This window comes from Peromyscus maniculatus, chromosome 2, assembly GCF_049852395.1.
Source record: "Peromyscus maniculatus bairdii isolate BWxNUB_F1_BW_parent chromosome 2, HU_Pman_BW_mat_3.1, whole genome shotgun sequence".
Classification (NCBI taxonomy): Eukaryota; Metazoa; Chordata; class Mammalia; order Rodentia; family Cricetidae; genus Peromyscus; species Peromyscus maniculatus.
This window is the reverse complement of record NC_134853.1, coordinates 47,422,861-47,442,481: the sequence shown is the minus strand read 5'-3', so window position 1 is coordinate 47,442,481 and position 19,621 is coordinate 47,422,861. Positions and strand designations below refer to the sequence as shown.

Genomic DNA, 19,621 nt, shown 5'->3' with positions numbered 1-19,621 from the left:
AAAGACATGGAGAAATGGATGAGATCTACATGAACAGCCTGGACATGAGTGGGAGCAATGAAGGGTGAGGGTCGAGGGAAAGAGAGCGGGAGATCCTAGCTGGATCAAGAAAAGAGAGGGAGAACAAGGAATAGGAGACCATGGTAAATGAAGGCCACATGAGAAAAGGAAGAAACAAAGAGCTAAAGAGGCCCACAGAAATCCACAAAGATACCCCCACAAAAGACTGCTGGCAATTGTCGAGAGACAGCCGGGACTGACCTACTCTGGTGATGGGATGGCCAAACACCCTAATAGTTGTGCCATAAACCCCATCCAAGGACGGAGGAATCTGGATGCAGACATCCACGGCTAGGCCCCGGGTGGAGTGCTGGGAGTCTAATTAGTGAGAAAGAGGAGGGTTTATATGAGCGAGAATTGTTGAAACCAAGGTTGGATAAAGCACAGGGACAAATAACCAAACGAATGGAAACACATGAACTATGAAGCAAAGGCTGAGGGGCCCCCAACTGGATCAGGCTCTCTGAATAGGTGAGACAGTCGATTGGCTTGATCTGTTTGGGAGGCATCTAGGCAGTGGTACCAGGTCCTGGGCTTGTTGCATGTGTTAGCTATTTGAAACCTGCGACGTATGCGGGGATGCTTGGCTCAATCTGGGAGGAGGGGACTGGACCTGCCTGGACTGAGTCTATCAGGTAGATCCCAGTCCTCGGGGGAGACCTTGATCTGGAGAAGGTGGGAATAGGGGGTGGGCTGGGGGGAAGGGGAGGGGGGCAGGAAGGGAGAGAACAAGGGAATCTGTGGCTATTATGTAGAACTGAATAGTATTGTAAAATAAAAAAAATAAAATAAAATAAAATAAAAAAAAGTCCACAAGACTAAACCAAAGGAAAAAAAAAAAGAGTTGTTACCTGTCTTTGGGGGGATCTGGTTTCTTACAGCACCTGTGATACTGGCCGCACGGTACCAGCAATGGTTTGTCATGAAGAACACCTTGCTGAGCTGCTCTATCATGGGTCCTTGCTCACGTTGTTTGCTTTTTTCTTCTAATTTGGTTTTCAGCACTTGTTCGTGCGTTTCTTCATTATTATGCAAAATATCTGGTTGAGGGATAGGTTTGGTGTGTTCGTAGGGGATGTCCACAGAAGGGTGGTAGCATACTATTGTCCTGTCGTTGGAGGTCAAAGCCAGCTCTACCTTGCAGTGGTAGTCCTCTGGAAGAGAAGACACTGGATAAAGCTCCATTTTGCATTGGAAGTAAACATTTCCAGATTGTTCTGTTTGATGTCACCCATCTGACTGCTGATACCATGATCCTTATCAGGGGATTTGAAAAACATATTGTAAGGAGAGATCATGTCTACAATCTCTTTCTAGGCACACAGAATTCCAATTCGCAAGCCAGCCATCTTGCCTCAATTGCACTGAATCTTTAGATTGCTTTTGATAGGATGGACATTTTAATATGTAAATCCTATCTATCTAGGACCATGGGAGATCTTTCCCCCTTCTGATATCTTCTTCAATTTCTTTCCTCAATGACTGAAATTTTTATTATATAAGTCTTTCATTTGCCTGGTTAAAGATAACCCAAGATATTTTATATTGTTTGAGACCCAAATCCTAACCCCTAACCTTAAGCCTAAGCCTAAGCCTAACCTCACACACAAGTGACTAAAACACCACACAGTGGCCTGTTTGCAAGAACCAATATATGTCTATTGTACTGATATCTAAATCCCCTTTTCAATGAAGAGGACCAGTTTATGCATCCAACTGTCAAATTGTTTGCATCTGAACTGCAGTCCATAGGTTCCTAGGTAAAAGAGTTTTATTAAGAACATAGTGAAGGCCTGGAAGAGCCTGCCACCTGGTGGGGCAGCTGACCAACTTGGCAGCCATCTGGGCCCAGATCCAGTGCTTTGAGTTGGTCAACCCCAATACCTATCCTCTCTATGATCTGCTGGACCACAAGGAGGAGCTGGTGATGCAGAAGCAGATCTAGGAGCACATCATCACCAACGAAGATGGAAACCTGAAGCATGGCTGTTATTGAAGGAATCTTGTCAATGGTCTGGTATTTATGATGCTTAAGAGATCAGAGGCCTTGATGCAGACCAATGACTCATGGCAATGAGTATTTGCATGTAGAGCTGTGTGGGCAAAGAATATACTGAGTTCCTGAGTGATGTGCTGCGGTTTCCAACACCACCGTGACAAATGAATTTGCAATGGAGGGATGGGAAGGATGGTGGAACAAAGCGGTGCACACTTGGTGGAGAGAGGTGGAACCATGTTGACATCAGAGGCCTGAGCTACCTGAGGCTAAGATGATATACATGGCCTGTACTGTCACTGGAGGCTGTGTTGATGTCTGTGGTCCATGCTGCTGCCAGGGGCCATGTTTTTGTCCATGGTCCTGTTACATCTGTGGGCTATGTTGATGTCTGTGGCCATTCAAAGGCTGTGTGGATATCTGTGGTTTGTGCTGCTGCTGAGGGCTATACAGATGCGAATAGCCTGAATCCAGGTGGAATTCCCTGGTCTACACTGTCACCAGATACCATGTGGAAGTTCATGATCCAGACTTCTGCTGACCATAAAGGACAAGGAATCTTCTTCTGCAGTGGTATCAATGCCTGCAAACTCAGCGTTGAGAAAGAGAGACATAGAAAACTTCTGTAACATTCTCCCACCCACCCACAATAACAACCTAGACAGGAAGTCATGGAAAATAACTCTTAAAAATTGTGATAAGGATGCAGCTCTCCAAAGTAGATGACTTCTGGCAAGAGTGAGGAAGGACTCACTTTCCTTTAAGGTGCTGGCCACCTGGAGTTTGACCATGACCATGCTCCAGTGACTATATGGACAATACAAACTAGACTTTTGATTTTTTTTGAAGGGGTAGGGAAGCCACAAGGGTAGGTGGGGCCTGGAAGGACTAGGAAGTAGGGGTGACTGGGGTGCATTATATGAAATTTCCAAATAATCAATAAAACATATTCTAGATTCCAGAGAAATGCCCACACTGTGTGCCATACCATGAGTCCCAGGGTGGATAGGGTTCAGCCAGCCATGGGCCAGGGGCACCCTAACATCTGGCCCCTTACCAGATTCCAGAGAAACCACCCACCCTGATCCATGCAGCCAAATGCACCAACCAGGAGCCTATCTGGCACCTATGGTGCTGAGCGATTGGGCACTATGATGATCTGTTTGTGATGAGGGAGCATGGCCCAGTACTTCACCAGTGTACCATGAGTTGGACAAGGAGACCTCTATGCAGGTGCAGGTCTGGGGCTGTCCATTCTCGGTCCAGGGGGAGAGCATAGGCCTACCTGGTATCTTGCAGTACCTTAGGCCAGATGGACACTATTGGTGTGAGCAGAAATATGGTATGGTGGTGAGAGAGAGGGGAGAGAGAGAGAGAGAGAGAGAGAGAGAGAGAGAGAGAGAGAGAGAGAGAAAATGGTTCAGGTCCAGTGGACAGAGGCATATCTGAAGAGATGAGAGAGGAAGGGAGCAGGCTGAGATGGTGAGGGAGCTGAACTCTTGACTAGCAGCAGTACAAGGGAAGCTTGCCTTGCACTTTGTATGGGTGGCACAGCAGAGATCACCCTGTTGATGAGAATACCACTCAGCCAATCCTGAGGAAGTGACCATGGGAAACCTAGCCCCACCCCTCATCTCCCACAGGGCAGCATGGGCTGAGGAGAGATGCCCTCCCTCCGCCCCCACCCATCAACATCTAAGGCAGGTGGGAGAGTTGACCCTGAGGTAACAAGAGTGGGAGAGCTGCCCCTGCTCCCCACAACCTGCAGGATGCAGGAGAACAAGCCCTGCCAGAGCAACACAATAGAGCCAGCCCTGTTAGCGGAGTTGTGGATGAGCCAGGCTTGAAGTTGTGAGCATGGGAGAGCTCTCCCCATTTCTCAACTGTCTTGTAGTGTCATGGTCTGTGGTAGGTGAGAGAGCTGGCCTTGTGATAATAAGAGTGAGAGAACTATCCCCGACCCTCACCAGCTGCAGCACTTGAGAGAGCAGGTCCTATACCTTACCAGGGAAGCACAATAGAGCCACCTTGGTTAGTGCAAGTGTGAGTGAGCCAGCCCCGAAACTGTGAACATGGGAGAGCTGTTCCCATTACCCTTCTGCCTTTTGTTGGCACAGGCAGAGGAGAATTGCTCCCCCTCATCAATATCTGGCAGGTGGGAGAGCTGGCCCTAATGGCCATAAAAGTGGGAGAGCCAACCCTGTTAGTGCAGGTGTGGGTGAGTCAGCCCCAAAGTTGTAAGCATGGGAGAGCTGTCCCCATTTCACACGTGGCAGACAAATCCTGCAGCTTCCCAGGCGCAGACTCAAGGATATGACTTGGCTTGCCCCAGCATCCACCCCATCTATGATCTGCTGGAGCATGTGAAGGGACCTGATTGACTGACCGAAAGCTGCAGCATCTTTACAACACAAGGCAACAACAGGATATCCAGGAGGACCTAAGCGAGTACCCAGCATCAATAGGGTAGTAAAAACCAGAGACCTCAAACCAGACCAATGACTCTTTGCAATGAACACTTGCAAGTAAAGATTTATGGACAAAGGGGTACATGGCAGGACTCATGGTATGACACTGCCAGTTCTATGATGAGATTTTTAAGTTTCCCCCTTTTTATTGTACTTTATTATTATTTTTTTCTCTTTCCTTCTTTCACTTAAATTTTGTTTTATTTAGGGTGTGTGTAGGGGTGGAGGGCAGATGCAAAGGGACAGGGAAATGAATGGGATCAAGATACATGATGTAAAAGACACATAGAATAAATGAAATTAAAAAAAGAGAACACAGTGAAGATGGCGGTGGCTTCACAAAATTATTATATTGGGGGCTGGAGAGATGGCGCAGAAGTTAAGAGCCCTGGCTGCTCTTGCAGAGGTCCTGAGGTCAATTCCCAGCAACCACATGGTGATCACAACCATCTACAATGAGATCTAGTGCCCTCTTCTGGCATGAAGGTATATAAGCAGGCAGAAAATTTTACGTTATAAAGAAATAAATCTTAAAAGAAAAAAAGGCACTGTTATACCAACTGACATCACAGGGATGGACTGTAGGAGAATAGATGTATAAGAAACCAGAGCAAGTGATATTATTGTTTTGCTGCACCAGGACACTAAGTGAACAAGAAAAAAAAATAAGAGAGCAGATCATAGAATTTGTAACATAGTTGGATGCACTTTTTAATATCACAGCAGTTAAGAGGTCGAGGCAGGCTGATTTCTGAGTTGGAGGCCAGCCTGGTCTATAGAGTGAGTTTCAGGGAAGCCAGGAAATTTCTCTACACAGAGAAATCGTATCTCAAAAAAGAATCAGTAACTTTAGCATTGCACAGTGATAGTTTTAGAAAACACACATACAAGTGTCTGAAATATCACATGGTGGACTATTGCAAAAACCAATGTACTTCTACAGCAGCAAAGACTAAAGCCTGTGTATGGTGAAGTGGATGACTTTCCTCCTACAGCTCTGAAGTTGCTTGCGTTAGAACAGCAGGGCATACATCTCAAGGTAAAATGTGATTGTTAAGAACAGCACACACACACACACACACACACACACACACACACACACACACACACACACACACGAACTTAGTTATAGCAATGTACCTCACAGAGATGTACTGGAGCAGAAGTTGTGACTGATTTACAACAAAGCAGAGCACACGAGAGTATTTAATGGATGCACCAGGAAACTTAAGCAGTACACAATATCATCTTTGGAAAACTCATGTATAAGTGACTAAAACACAGCACAGTGGGCTATTGGTAAAACCAGTGTACTTCTACTGCAGCAACACTTAAATCCTGTTTAAAATCAAGAGGACCAGTTTGCTTGTCCTTCTCCTAAGTTTTCTGCATCAGAACTGCAGCAAGTATTATTCCTAGGTTTTGTAAGAACACAGTAAGATGGTATTAGTCTTACAAAAGCAAGACCTTTGTTATTCCAATGGACATTGGAGAGATGTGAGTGAACAGAGATCATGGCATTATTGTACCACTGCACCAGGACACTGAGGCAGTACAGTGTCATCTTTGGCAAACTTAGGCACAGGTGACTAAACATTGCACAGTGACCTATTTGCAAAATAGAGTGTACTGCAGGGAAAATCTAAGTACCATTTACAATGAAGTGAACTTTTTTGTTTGTACAGTTCGGAAATTCCTAGCATCAGAATAGCAATGTGTGTCTTCCCAGATAAAGGAGTTTCTAAGAACATGGTGAGGTTGATAGAACTTTTACTATAGCAAGAACTTTGTTGTACTGATCGACATCACCGAGAAGTACTGTAAGGAAAGTGGTGATGGATTTACAAGAAAGCAGAGCACATTAGATTATTGTAACATTGCATCATTAAACTAAGTAAACAAGAAGGGAATAAGAGAGCAGACCATAAGAATCTGTACCATAGCCAGAGGCACACTTAATACCAGCTCTTAGGAGGCAGAGATGGGTATATCTCTGAGTTTGAGGCTACACTGGTCTAAAGAGTGAGTTCCAGGTAGTCCAGGGCTACATAGAGAAGCTCTGTCTTGAAAAAGAAAAAAGAATATGTAATTTTAACAGTATACAGTGGTATCTTTAGAAAACACACACAGAAATGACTAAAACAACACACAATGGCGTATTTGCAAAAAACAAATGTACTCTACTGCAGCAAACTTGACTAATTGTACATAGAATCTTTCTATGTGTTATTGAACACTTATATATCTTAATTAGAGCTGTGTATATTCCAATCAATTGTTTGGTTTTCATTTGGGTCATTTGTCTTTTGTTGTTGACTTCATTTACTTTTTAAAGGAGATAATTTTTGCCCGTTATTTTTGAATGCTCTTCTAGTAGGTATTATATTTGAATTCCTTCTAATAGGTAAGTGAACTGGGCCTTCCAATGCTGTTCATGTCTGTATTCCCATAGCTGGTGTGTATAACCCCTGCCTATTAGAAGGAATTCTGCAGCTGTGGTTAAGTCTGGGAAGTGTCTGAAGGTTGGAAGATTATCATGGATTTTGTCTGTGAGCCCACAGAAATAGCACAGGTCTTCATGAGTGGAGGCGAGAGTGTCAGAGAGGGAGGAAATGAAATAATGGAAACATGTCTAAAAGGATATGGTTTGGTAATGTAGGAAGGAGCCACAGGTGTGACCTCTAGAAGCTTTCACAGACAAACGCAGACTGTCAACATGTGGATTTTAACTCCTTAGAGCCTCTGATGACCAGAACTACAATATTATAAATTCATATTTTTTTGAGCTATGAAGTATGTAATAAATTGCTGTAACAGCAAGAGAAAAATGTCCAATCTATCTGAAGACAGGAAATGAATCTAATTTACAAATCTAATAAGAATTTCAAGGCTCTGGCAGTAGGTGGCAGCATTGTCTCCGCAGGCGTCTCCTTCAAAGCCAAGATGTTAGGGTTTACTGAGCACCTTGAATAGATGCGCCTGCCTGCCCACATCCTGTGTGTGCCTCTTCTGCTTGTTCTCATACAAATGAACTGCTCAGATATCACAGCTTAATAAACATATATTGGTGCAGAGACAGTAATTAGGAGGAAGGAAACTTGTAAAGGCCTTTAAATTTTCTTGTAAAATCTACTTAATGCTCAATAGAGGTCAGTACTGGACTGTGGTAAAGGAAGAGTACGCTATGAAAACAGTGAATATGAACTCATCCACACAGTGGGATTTTCATGTATAACTTTCAAAAGTAACTGAGAGATACAACTTGTTTTAAATAATAAGTATGTTTTAGGAAATGTATACCTCTTTTTTTTGGTTAGTAATTTTCAGGGAAGCATAACTTAAATGCAATAAAATGCACTTCTTCTAAGGGATGAAACCAGTGAGTTTTGTCAAATGTGTGCATCCTGAAATGCTATTTCCATCACGCCAGAAACTCTGTTGTCCTCTCTCATTTGTCCTCCACCACCACACACCAGCCCAGGAAACCACCGATTTGCTTTGCCAGATTAGATTTGTTCCTTTGGGATACAAATTGCATTTTATATTCAGTTCTATATTTGACCCACAATTAAGACAAAATCCCAGGTGAGAAGTACAGAAGGTTTGTGATGGAAGTAATTTCCTTTCACTCTTATTTTAGACATTAGTATTCCATTAAATGATTCTAATAGATGTGTTTGTTTGGTTAAAATGGCCTATTCCTTTAGGATTTTTTTTTTGCTTTTCCATAATAAAATAATATCTTGAAAGTCCTACTAGTTTTTTAGCCTTGATATATTTTCCTTTTCATTTTGTTTCCTAATTATTTTAGAATCCAGGCAGGCAACCGTGTTTCTCGACAGCAGTGTGGGCTGCTTCCAGAGCAGATGTTGACTAGGGGTAAGCACAAGAGAAAGTTTGGACTGGTTCCCATATAGTGAGTGTTCTGTTCCTAAGAACGATTTTTAAACAAGTCCTGACATTTCCCAAGAGATATTGCTTAAAAATTAAGAAACATAATCTAGTAACAAGCTGGTGTATGTTCATTATGGTTGGACTGTGTTGGAGACATAACCCTCCAATACAGTAAAGTGGGAGATGGGGCTGGGAAAGGGGTGATTCGCTCTGAGGCTTGGAGTCATGTTGGGTAGTCAGCTGAAGCCCTTATAGAAGTGGGTTAGTTGCTGTGAGAGTCTGCCCGTGGTAAACATGCATCTGGCCCTCCCTGGCCCTCCCATTCTCTCTTCATGTCCTTTTACCTTCCACCATAAGATGACCCAGCTCAAAGGCCTTCAGTCCTGCTGGCAGCACACTCCCTCTTACATCTCCCAGTTCCCTAAATTGAGCGGAAGGCATTTCCGTTGTAAACTGAAAATCCCAGAACAGGAAAAAGCCTCGACCTGTGTTAATACTCTGCAAATGACGAATGGTGGAGAGTGAAAACGTTACAGACCAGAGCCTTTATTGTAACATGATTGTTATGTGGGTGCTCATGCCTGAACTTTGGTTCTCTGAAGGAGTAGTAAGCCCTCTTAACACCTGCACCATCTCTCCAGCCCCCATCAGAAGTTTTAAAATGAGTACTTAGCAGATTACCATTCAAGTCAACACATAACAGAGCCATCATGTACCATCGTGGCAGAATGCCTGGCAGAAGCAGAGGAAAGATTTATTTAGTTCACAGTTTCAGAGGGCTTATTTCGTTATGGTGGTGAAGGCATGTCACATCCAAACATGAAGGCAGGGCACATCAGATCATGAAGTCACATTAGTCACAATGGCATAAATGTGGTAGAGGATGTTCCTGTCATGACAGATTTCAGAGCAGCAGGAGGGGGGAAGGTTCCATCTCTCAAATACTCTGTAATGTCAGTATAGATTGTGGAGAATAGAATTGACTCAGCCTTTTGCTGGGAAGATCAGCAGCAACATTGCACAGGGAGGGTGGTTTATTGGGGATCATAACAACCCAACACATGGAACTTTTTATATGAACATAGCTTATCTCTTTTGAGGATATGAATTCTGTTATAAAGACAGAGCTTCTTTGTTTACTCAATATCAGATGGTCCTTTCACAATTTATTAGCAAGCACATATTAAACACATTCATGTTCTTTGTGTTATGCTGGATAAGAGGAGTTCATGGTGACTGAACTCCGGTACTTTCTTCAAAGAAATCTTTACTCAGAGGAGTAGTATGTGGTTGGGGCATGAGGGGGAGGGGAGCCAGCAGGCTAAAGCACAATGGGGAAATGGTGGGAAGGACAGTAACATGGGAAAAGGAGTGGAAGGGGAATAAGGCCATATTCTCTAAATTTTGCAGCCCCAAATACATAATTTCTTAGATTTCCACACACACTATTTTTTTCAGGAATAATTTAACTTTAAAGAAGAGAAAACTAATATTAGAAGCTCTTTGTTCTAGGAAAAAGAGTTTTTAAAAAATGACTGACAAGTCAAAAGTATACACTCAGATGTTAAGCATTTAAAAATACACTTGCTGGCTATTTGCTTGTTAGCTTATTTATTTATTTATTTATTTATTTATTTATTTATTTATTTATTTATTTATTTATTTATTTATTTGAGACAGGGTTTTTCCGTGTAGTTTTGGTGTGTGTCCTGGATCTCACTCTGTAGACCAGGCTGGCCTCAAACTCATAAAGATCCGCCTGGCTTTGCCTCCCGAGTGCTGGGATTAAAGGCCACTGCTGCCCGGCTTGCTGGCTATTTGTGTCAAGCCTTCACTTGAGAGCTACCCATACAGTTTGTTAATTGATGTCTTTGTTGATGTAAAATATTTTTTTGAAAACTGTTTGTTGTGTGAACTTTCAGCGTTAAAGCCAAATGCAGGGTCTTACACATTTTAGGCAGGAACCACCCCAACGAGTTTCATCTCTGGACTTGGTATTTCTTTCTACTTTCCTGTTTTCTTGTCAGAATTCATGGGAAGAGATCTATTAACATCCCTCCCCTTCTCTCTGTTGAGGGGGATTGATGCATTCCCACAAGGTCCACAGCCAACATCAAGTTCTGCAGCTACAAGAGTCCCAGGTAGGAATGGTTTCTTCCAGATCCCTGGGTAGCAGAACTGCTTGCTCTTAGGGGCTACAGCTGAGTCACAGAACTGCTTCTGGATCTTCTGAAAGGAAATTTAGCTTTCTTCTTTTTTTCTTGGATTGACTAGGAACTTAACCTATAGTCTCAAGAATGCCAGGCAAGCATTCTACCACTGAGCTACAGCCACAGCTCTGAAGGACATGTCTAGTGATGATACAGACTATGCTAAGCCAAACGTTGGTTCCAAATACAGAGTTAAGACTAGACCGGCTCATTCCAACACTGTGTCCTATCTGAACTTTGGAGCAATCCATGCATGTGTAGAACTGTTTTGAATGCCCTGGGCATGGGAAGAACTGAGGGATCTGCACTAACAAATCAGATTGGTGCAAACATGCCATCTGTCAATTGTCTGCCACACAGTTATCCCTTCAAGTATGCCAGTTTAGGACAAACTTCAGAAGACAAAGCTCCGTTCTTTCTTCTCCTGTTTTACACAGAAATGGCTGTCAGGGTGCCACTTGCTCAATTATGAACAACCAGGTCTTGATATAAGAAGGAATTTGTCATTTCTTAGTTCTCATGTGTTATGTAGTATAAATAATTCTGCAAAATATAATTTCAAGTGACATAATGAAGAACAAACCAAGCTAATTACTTTTTAAATGAGATGAAAACACTGATTGTGGTCATACAGGTAACTTTCTGCTTTTATGACAGTAAACTTCAGAAACCTCAAAATTGTCTAGGATTTGTGTGTGTGTGTGTGTGTGTGTGTGTGTGTGTGTGTGTGTGTGTGTATGTGTGCAGGCATGTAGATATTCACCAGGGTGCACGAGTGTGTAGATAGATATGTATGCAAGTATGAGTACATGCATGTAGAGACAGATAACAATCTATAGTGTTACTCTTCCAAAGCTATTGACCTTGTTTTTTGAGACAGGGTCTCTTACTGGCATGGTATTTGCCAAGTAGGCTGGATTGGCTGATCAGTGAGGCTCAGGAATCCTTCTGTGTCCACCTTCACAGCACTGGGTATCACCATGCCCAGTTCTTATGTCACTGATCCTCGGAACTGAACTCAGGTCCTCATGCTTGTGTGGCAAGACCTTTACCGACTAAGCTGTCCCCCCAGTCGTGGAGTTCTGTGTGAACCTTTGCGGTATTTTCCTGAGACAGAATCTGATCAAATACCTTCCTTGCAGGTGCTGGGGCTCCTTTTTGGGAGTTAGATGAAAAACTCCTAGCATGTATTTATATACATGGATATTTATGAGCTATGAGGTCTCCCACATTGAAACCAAGATGATCCTCAGTGGATGTCCATGCCCTATAAATCCTTAACTGGTTGTCCCAGAGCTGTCCAGAACACCTGCCAAGGCTACCCAATGAACCCTGGTGCAATTAGGCAATCCTGCTGTAGATACTTAATAAAGACATGGTTCCAAATCTGATGACTGTGGAGAAGCAAGACTTCATTTAACACTAAGCCTATATTTAGCAAACAATGCTGTTTTGCTGGAGTGAACTAAATCCTTTATGTTTTGTTAATGGCATGTATTTAAAACTGAAGTTAAGCTAAGCTAGAGAAATGATAGTTCTACCTCAGCATGGAAGGTCAATCTCATGGACTGTTAAACAATTATTAAAAACCATGGTGTGGTAGAGCGGACCTTATGGAATGAGCTTCCACTTCTTTTGCCTTTCACACTGGTGTCTCTGGAAGCTTCTGGTTATTTATTTACAGTTTTATATTTGTTTACTTGTTTAAAAAGTTCTTGGGGGATTATGGCAGGAGACACATTTTGCTTAAGAGGAATTTGACTAAGCCCAGATGGTGATCTTTTTGTGAACTTCAGTATGTGGAACAGAAAGCTCTTCTATTTATTTTTGTTTGTTTTTCAAGTAGGAGGAGTTAGAATTGGCCACACTAGTACCTCAGAGTACCTGGATACTTATTACTAGGTTTGGCCATATGTGATTAACAATCTTGATTGCCACTTTGATGGCATTTGGAATCAAACTTCTGGCATATCTGTGAGGGGATTTTTTTAGACGATGTTAATTGGGGTGGGAGACCCCTCTTAAGCCTGGGCTGGAGTCTTGGACTCCACAGAAAGGAGAATAGTAGCCGAGCAGAAGTATTTGCCTCTGGTTCCTGACTGCATGTGCAATGTGATCAATTGCCCCCTATCCTGGACACTTTTCGTTCCCAGCCATGCTGGACTGTATCCTTCTGAACTGTAAGCCAGTATTTTCCTTAAGTTGCTTTTGTCAGATATTTTGTAACAACAACAGAAAACTCCATAGGAGCTTCTGCTCAGGACTAGAGCAGCTATCTTCTCCCATACCTGGGACTCCAGACAGAAGTCTGAGCAGAGGCTGAAGTCTTGGTCTATGGTACCCAGTAAGTAAAGATTTGTGAATTACTGTGGAAGAAGAGGTTGAGCTACAGAGATGGGCAAGAACACGAGAAATGAAGGAAGAGAGAGAGAGAGAGAGAGAGAGAGAGAGAGAGAGAGAGAGAGAGAGAGAGAGAGATGTTTATTGAGAGGATTTCAGGGAAGTAGTGTCTTCATGGAGAGCTAAGCTTTATTCCTTATATTGGCGAATGAACACTTAGAGATAAGGTGAAGACTTCGAATGATGTTTGTAATGATGGATGGTGAGCTCCAACGGGCACACAGAAGGATTCCTGGAAATAGATATGAAGGGAGTTGGGAATAGAAAAAAGAAAACAATCAATTCAGAGTCTTTGAGAGATAAGCAGCTAAAAGGGGACCAGGGATTCCAGTTCAGACTCACCAAGGGGAAAGAAAGTGGTGGGTTTAAGTATTTCATATACATAAAAAGTGCTGTCTTGGGGGCAGAGTATGTACATTCAGGAGCTACTTTATCCCTCACAAGAGGTGGAACATAGGAGGTAGAGGCTCCTCTTTTGTGGAAAGTTGAAGATGGATGCTCCACTTCTAACCCCCTCTGGTGATCAGAATGTGTGTCCATCTGATCCTCTGGTGATGTCAGGAAGTCTTTGGGTAAGCTAGATGTTCTACTGCCTGGCAAGTGACCCCCAGGGGCATGCCTGTATCCACCTCTGCAGGCTTAAGATAACAAATAGGTGCTACTTACTGTACCTGGCTTGTTTTTTCTGGGGACCTATCTCAGGACCTCATGCTTGCCAGGCAACAATTTGGTGTTAATGCTATCGCCTCATGTTTCCCCCGTCCTAAAGATGTATTGTTGTTACTTGGAAGTGTGTGTGCATGTGTGAATGCAGAGGGCTCCAGAGATTGGAAGAGGGCATCAGATCCTACATTCGCTATTCTTTGTTGCTGTGATAAATTTCTATGTCCACTGCAATGTGTATGGGGAGTTTATTTTGGCTTATTGTTGCAGAGGGGTCAGAGTCCATCATGGCAGGGAAGCATGGTGGTGATGGCAGACATGGTAGTAGCAGCATGAAACTGAGAGCTCAGACCTTGAGCCTCAAGGTTCAAGCACAAATGAGAGAGAGAGAGAGAGAGAGAGAGAGAGAGAGAGAGAGAGAGAGAGAGAGAGAGAGAGAGAGAGAACCAGAAGTAGTGTGAGGCTTCTTTTACTCTCAAAGCCTGTCCTTAGTAACATACTTCCTTTGGCAAGGCCACACTTTCTAAACCTCCCCAAACAGTACCACCAACCTGTGATCAAATATTCAAATCCTGAAACCTATGAGGGGCATTCTCATTCAGACTGCCACAGATTTCCCTAGAGCTGAAGTTATAGGAAGTTGTAAGGTAGTGATGTGGGTGTTGGGAACCGAACTCAGGTCCTCTGCAAGAGCAGTATGCACTCCTAACCACTGAGCAATCTCCAAGGTTCCATCTTTTTATTGCTAGGATGTTTTCATTGAAGGTATTTATTGTTTACATAAGGTTCTTACCTGACCCTGGGACTCACTGTGTAGACCAAGTTCATTTTGAACTTATTATACCCTCTGGCTTCTGCCTCTTGCAAGCTGGGATTACAGGTATAGAGGACCAGGTCCAGCTTGTATTTTTAATCCATTTATTTCTTTTCAGGACTAACTTGAACCAAGTGCATTGCATAGAGATATGGGCTATCCTTGAACATGAGATTACAAATATTAATGCAATGGGCAGCTTTTTGTGTGTTTAGTTTCTTTCATAAGTCTTTCAAGGCATATCCAGGTTGCAGCATCAATCTGTATTTCATTCCTTTTTGTAACTGCATGATGTTTCACCATATAAATATATCATGGTTTGCTTATTCCATTCATCAGTTCATAGATATAGTTGTTCTCGTCTTTTAGTTATTATGAGAACTGCTGGCACTTGCACAATTTTATTTGAATATCTGTTTTTTAATGCTTTTGCGCATATATCAAAAGTAGAACTTTCTGGGTTATCTAGTAATGTTATAAAACCTGTCTGTTTTTTTATATTCATGATTCTAGTTATATGATTTTTGATGGTTTTGATTCACCCATCTATAACGACAACTGCTAAGCATCAGTTGGCATGTAAATTTGCAGATTTGTGTGCATCTTTTTTTTTTCCTTTTGGAGAAATGTCTATTAAAATGTTTTTGTCTTTTTCAAACTGATATTTGTTTACTGTAGAGTTGTAAACATTTTGTATCTTCTGGGTTTGATTTGCAAACATTTTCTTCCATTGTACAGGTTTTACTTTTATTTTATTCATCTGTCATAATGTTGTCTTCTTGATAGATGCAGCCACAAAATGTCTTCTTTAATCTCCAGGAAACATTGTGTGTGTGCATGTGTGTGTGTGTTTATTTGTTTAATATGGTTACAGCTACTCTAGTTTTCATTTGGCTGCTATTTTGACATTATATCCACTCGAGTACTATTTTGATGATATGTACTTTTCTGACTTTTTTGCTTTCAGACTACATTTAAGGATCTATACATGCACTTCTTATCCAGAATATGTGGCTAAAGCATTACCATAAGTCCATTCTTACAATCTCTAGTTCTGACTGCCTCACAAGTTTAATTAATTTATATTAATGTGAATAATGATAAGAATGGTATCTTTAATTTTACATTTTAAAAACACATCTTTGGTCTTTTTGTCCTATTTCTACAAAGATGCTATCTTTTTTTCTTTTTTTGTTATTAAGAATTTTTCTATTCACTTTACATACCAACCATAGATTCCCCTCCCTCTTCCCGCTCACCAGCCTCCTCCCCACAACCCACCCCTCCTTCCCACCTCCCACAAGTCAAGGTCTTCCATGGGTTGTCAGCAGAGGCTGGCACACTCAGCTGAAGCTGGTCCAAGCCCTCCCCCCTGCACCAAGGTGCAAGGTGTCACCTAGGCACTAGGCTCCAAAAAACCTACCCATGCACTAGGGACAGATCCCGATCCCCCTGCCTGGGAGCCCCCAAAGAGTTTGAGCTAAACAACTGTCTTGCATATGCAGAGGGCCTAGTCCAGTCCTATGTTGGCTCCACAGCTGTTGGTCTACAGTTCATGGGTTTCCACTACTGTAGCTGGTTGCCTCTGCATGTTTTTCCATCATGATCTTGACGTCCCCTGCCCTCAGAATTCCTCCTCTCTCTCATCGATTGGCTTATGGAGCTTGGCCTGGTGCCTGGCCATGGATCTCTGCATCTGCTTCCATCAGTAACTGGATGAAGGCTCTATGATGACAGTTAGGATATTCACTAATCCAGTCACAGGAATAGACCAGTCCAGGCACCCTCTTGACCATTGCCATTAGTCCAAGGTGGGGTCATCCTTGTGTATTCCTGGAAACTTCCCCAGCACTCTGACTCTTCCTATTCCCATGATGTCTTCATTTATCATGGTATCTCTTTCCTTGTTTTCCCACTCTGTCACTGTTCTAGCTTGAACCTCCCATTTTCTTATGTTCTCATGCCCCATTCTTTGCCCTCCATTACCCCCTCTCACACCCAGTTTGCTTATGTAGATCTCATCTATTTCTCCTTCACTGGGATATCTATGTGTCCCTCTTAGGGTCCTCCTTGTTAGCTAGCTTCTTTGGAGCTGTGGGTTGTAGTCTGGTTATTCTTTGTGTTACATTTAGTATTCACTTATGAGTGAATACATACCATGTTTGTGCTTCTGAGTCTGGGTTAGCTCACTCAGGATGATATTTTCTAGGTTTATCCATTTGCCTGCAAATTTCATGATATCATTGTTTTTTACTGCTGAGTAGTATTCCGTTGTGTATATGTGCCACATTTTCTTTATTCATTCTTTGGTTGAGGGGCATCTAGGTTGTTTTCAGATTCTGGCTATTATGAATAATGCTGCTATGAACATAGTTGAGCATGTGTCTCTGTAGTAAGATTGAGCATTCCTTGGGTATATGCCCAGGAATAGTATAGCTGGGTTCTGAGGGAGATTGATTCCCAATTTTCTGAGAAACCGCCATACTGATTTTCAAAGTGACTGTACAAGTTTGCATTCCCACCAACAGTGGGGGAGTGTCCCCCTTGCTCCACATCCTCTCCAACATAAGCTGTCTTCAGTGTTTTTGATCTTAGCCATTCTGACAGGTGTAAGGTGGTGTCTCAGAGTCATTTTGATTTGCATTTCCTTGATGATTAAGGATGTTGAGCAATTCATTAAATGTCTTTCAGCCATTTGATATTCTTCTGTTGAGAATTCTCTGTTAAGCTCTGTAGCCCATTTTAAAATTGAATTGTTTGGTATTTTGATATCTAGCTTTTTGAATTCTTTATATATTTTGGAGATCAGCCCTCTGTCAGATGTGGGGTTGGTGGATATATTTTCCCATTCTATAGGCTGTCATTTTGTCTCATAGACCATGTCCTTTGCCCTACAAAAGCTTCTCAGTTTCAGGAGGTCCGATTTATTAATTATTTCTCTCAGTGTCTGTGCTACTGGTGGTATTTTCAGGAAATAGTCTCCTGTGCCAATGAGTTCCAGACTACTTCTACTTTCTCTTCTATGAAGTTCAGTGTAACTGGATTTATGTTGAGGTCTTTGATCCACTTGGACTTGAGTTTTGTGCATGGTGACAGATATGGATCTATTTGCAATAATCTACATGTTGATATCCAGTTATGCCAGCACCATTTGTTGAAGGTGCTTTTTTCCTCATTGTATAGTTTTGGCTTCTTTGTCAAAAATCAGGTGTTCATAGGTGTGTGGGTTAATGTCAGGATCTTCAATTCAATTCCATTGGTCCACATGTCAGTTTTTTTGCCAGTACCAAGCTGTTTTTATTACTATAGGTTTATAGTAGAGCTTGAAGTCAGGGATCATGATGTCTCCAGAGGTTGCTTTACTATACAGGATTCTTTTAGCTATCCTGTTTTCTTTTTTTTTTTTCCATATGAAGTTGAGTATTGTTCTTTTCAAGTCTGTGAAGAATTGTGTTGGGATTTTGATGGGGATTGTATTGAATCTGTAGATTGCTTTTGGTAATATTGTCATTTTTATTGTGTTAATCTTACCTATCCATGAGCATGGGAGGTCTTTCCATTTTCTGATATCTTCTTCAATTTCTTTCTTCAGAGACTTAAGGTTCTTATCATACAGATCTTTCACTTGCTTAGTTAGAGTTAGCCCAAGGTATTTTATATTATTTGTGGCTATTGTAAAGGGTGATGTTTCTCTGATTTCTTTCTCAGCCCATTTAACATTTATATATACCAAGGCTAATGATTTTTTTGAGTTAATCTTGTATCCTGCCACTTTACTGAAGGAGTTTATCAGCTGTAGGAGTTTCCTGGTATAATTTTTGGGGTCACTTATTAATACTATCATATCATCTGCAAATAATGAAAGTTTGACTTCTTCTTTTTCAATTTGTATCCCTTTGATCTCCTTTTGTTGTCTTATTGCTCTAGCTAGAACTTTGAGTACTATATTGAATAAATATGGGGAGAGTAGACAGCCTTGTCTTGTTCCTGATTTTAGTGGAATCGCTTTGAGTTTCTTTCTATTTAATTTGATGTTGGCTGTCGGTTTGCTGTAAATTGCCTTTATTATATTTAGGTATGTTCCTTGCATTCCTGATCTCTCTAGAACCTTTATCATGAAGGGGTGTTGGATTTTGTCAAAGGCTTTTTCAGCATCTAATGAGATGATCATGTGTTTTTTTTCCTTTCAGTTTGTTTATATGGTGTATTACATTGACAGATTTTCATATGTTGAAAATCTTGCATCTCTGGGATGAAGCCTACTTGATCATGGTGGATTAATTTTTTTTGATGTGTTCTTGGATTCGGTTAGCCAGTATTTTTTTGAGTATTTTTGCATCAATGTTCATGAGGGAGATTGGTTTGTAATTCTCTTTCTCTGTTGCATCTTGGTATGGTTTGGGTATCAGGGTAATTGTAGCCTCATAGAAGGACTTTGGTAATGTTCCTTCTGTTTCTATTGTGTGGAACAATTTGAAGAGTATTGGAATTATCTCTTCTTTGATGATCTGGTAGAATTCTGTGCTGAAACCATCTGGTCCTGGGATTTTTTTGGTTGGGAGAATTTTAATGAATATTCTATTTCCTCAGGGTTTATTGGTCTGTTTAAATAGTTTACCTCGTCTTGATTTAACTTAGGTATGTGATAACTATCCAGAAAATTGTCCATATCTTTCAGATTTTCCAGTTTTGTGGAGTACAGATTTTTGAAGTATGACTTGATGATTCTCTGGATTTCTCCATTGTCTGTTTTACGTCTCCCTTTTCATTTTTGAGTTTGTTAATTTGGGTGCTCTCTTTCTGCCTTTTGGTTAATTTGGATAAGGGCTTGTCTATCTTGTTGATTTTTTTCAAAGAACCAACTATTTGTTTCATTGATTCTTTGTATTGTTCTTTTTGTTTCTATTTCATTGATTTCAGCCCTCAATTTGATTTTTTCCTGGTGTCTATTCCTCCTGGGTGAGTTTGCTTCTTTTTGTCCTAAAGCTTTCAGGTGTGCTGTTAAGTCACTAGTGTGAGATTTCTCCATATTCTTTATGTGGGAATTTAGTGCTATGAATTTTTCTCTTAGCACTGCTTTCATAGTTTCCCATAAGTGTGAGTATGTTGTACTTTC

General features: G+C 41.6%; 1 pseudogene; it reads right to left on the bottom strand.

Moving 5' to 3' along the window:
- Positions 1-907: 907 nt before the first annotated feature.
- LOC107401456 (large ribosomal subunit protein mL42-like) lies at positions 908-1,312 on the bottom strand (annotated as a pseudogene).
- Positions 1,313-19,621: the final 18,309 nt, after the last annotated feature.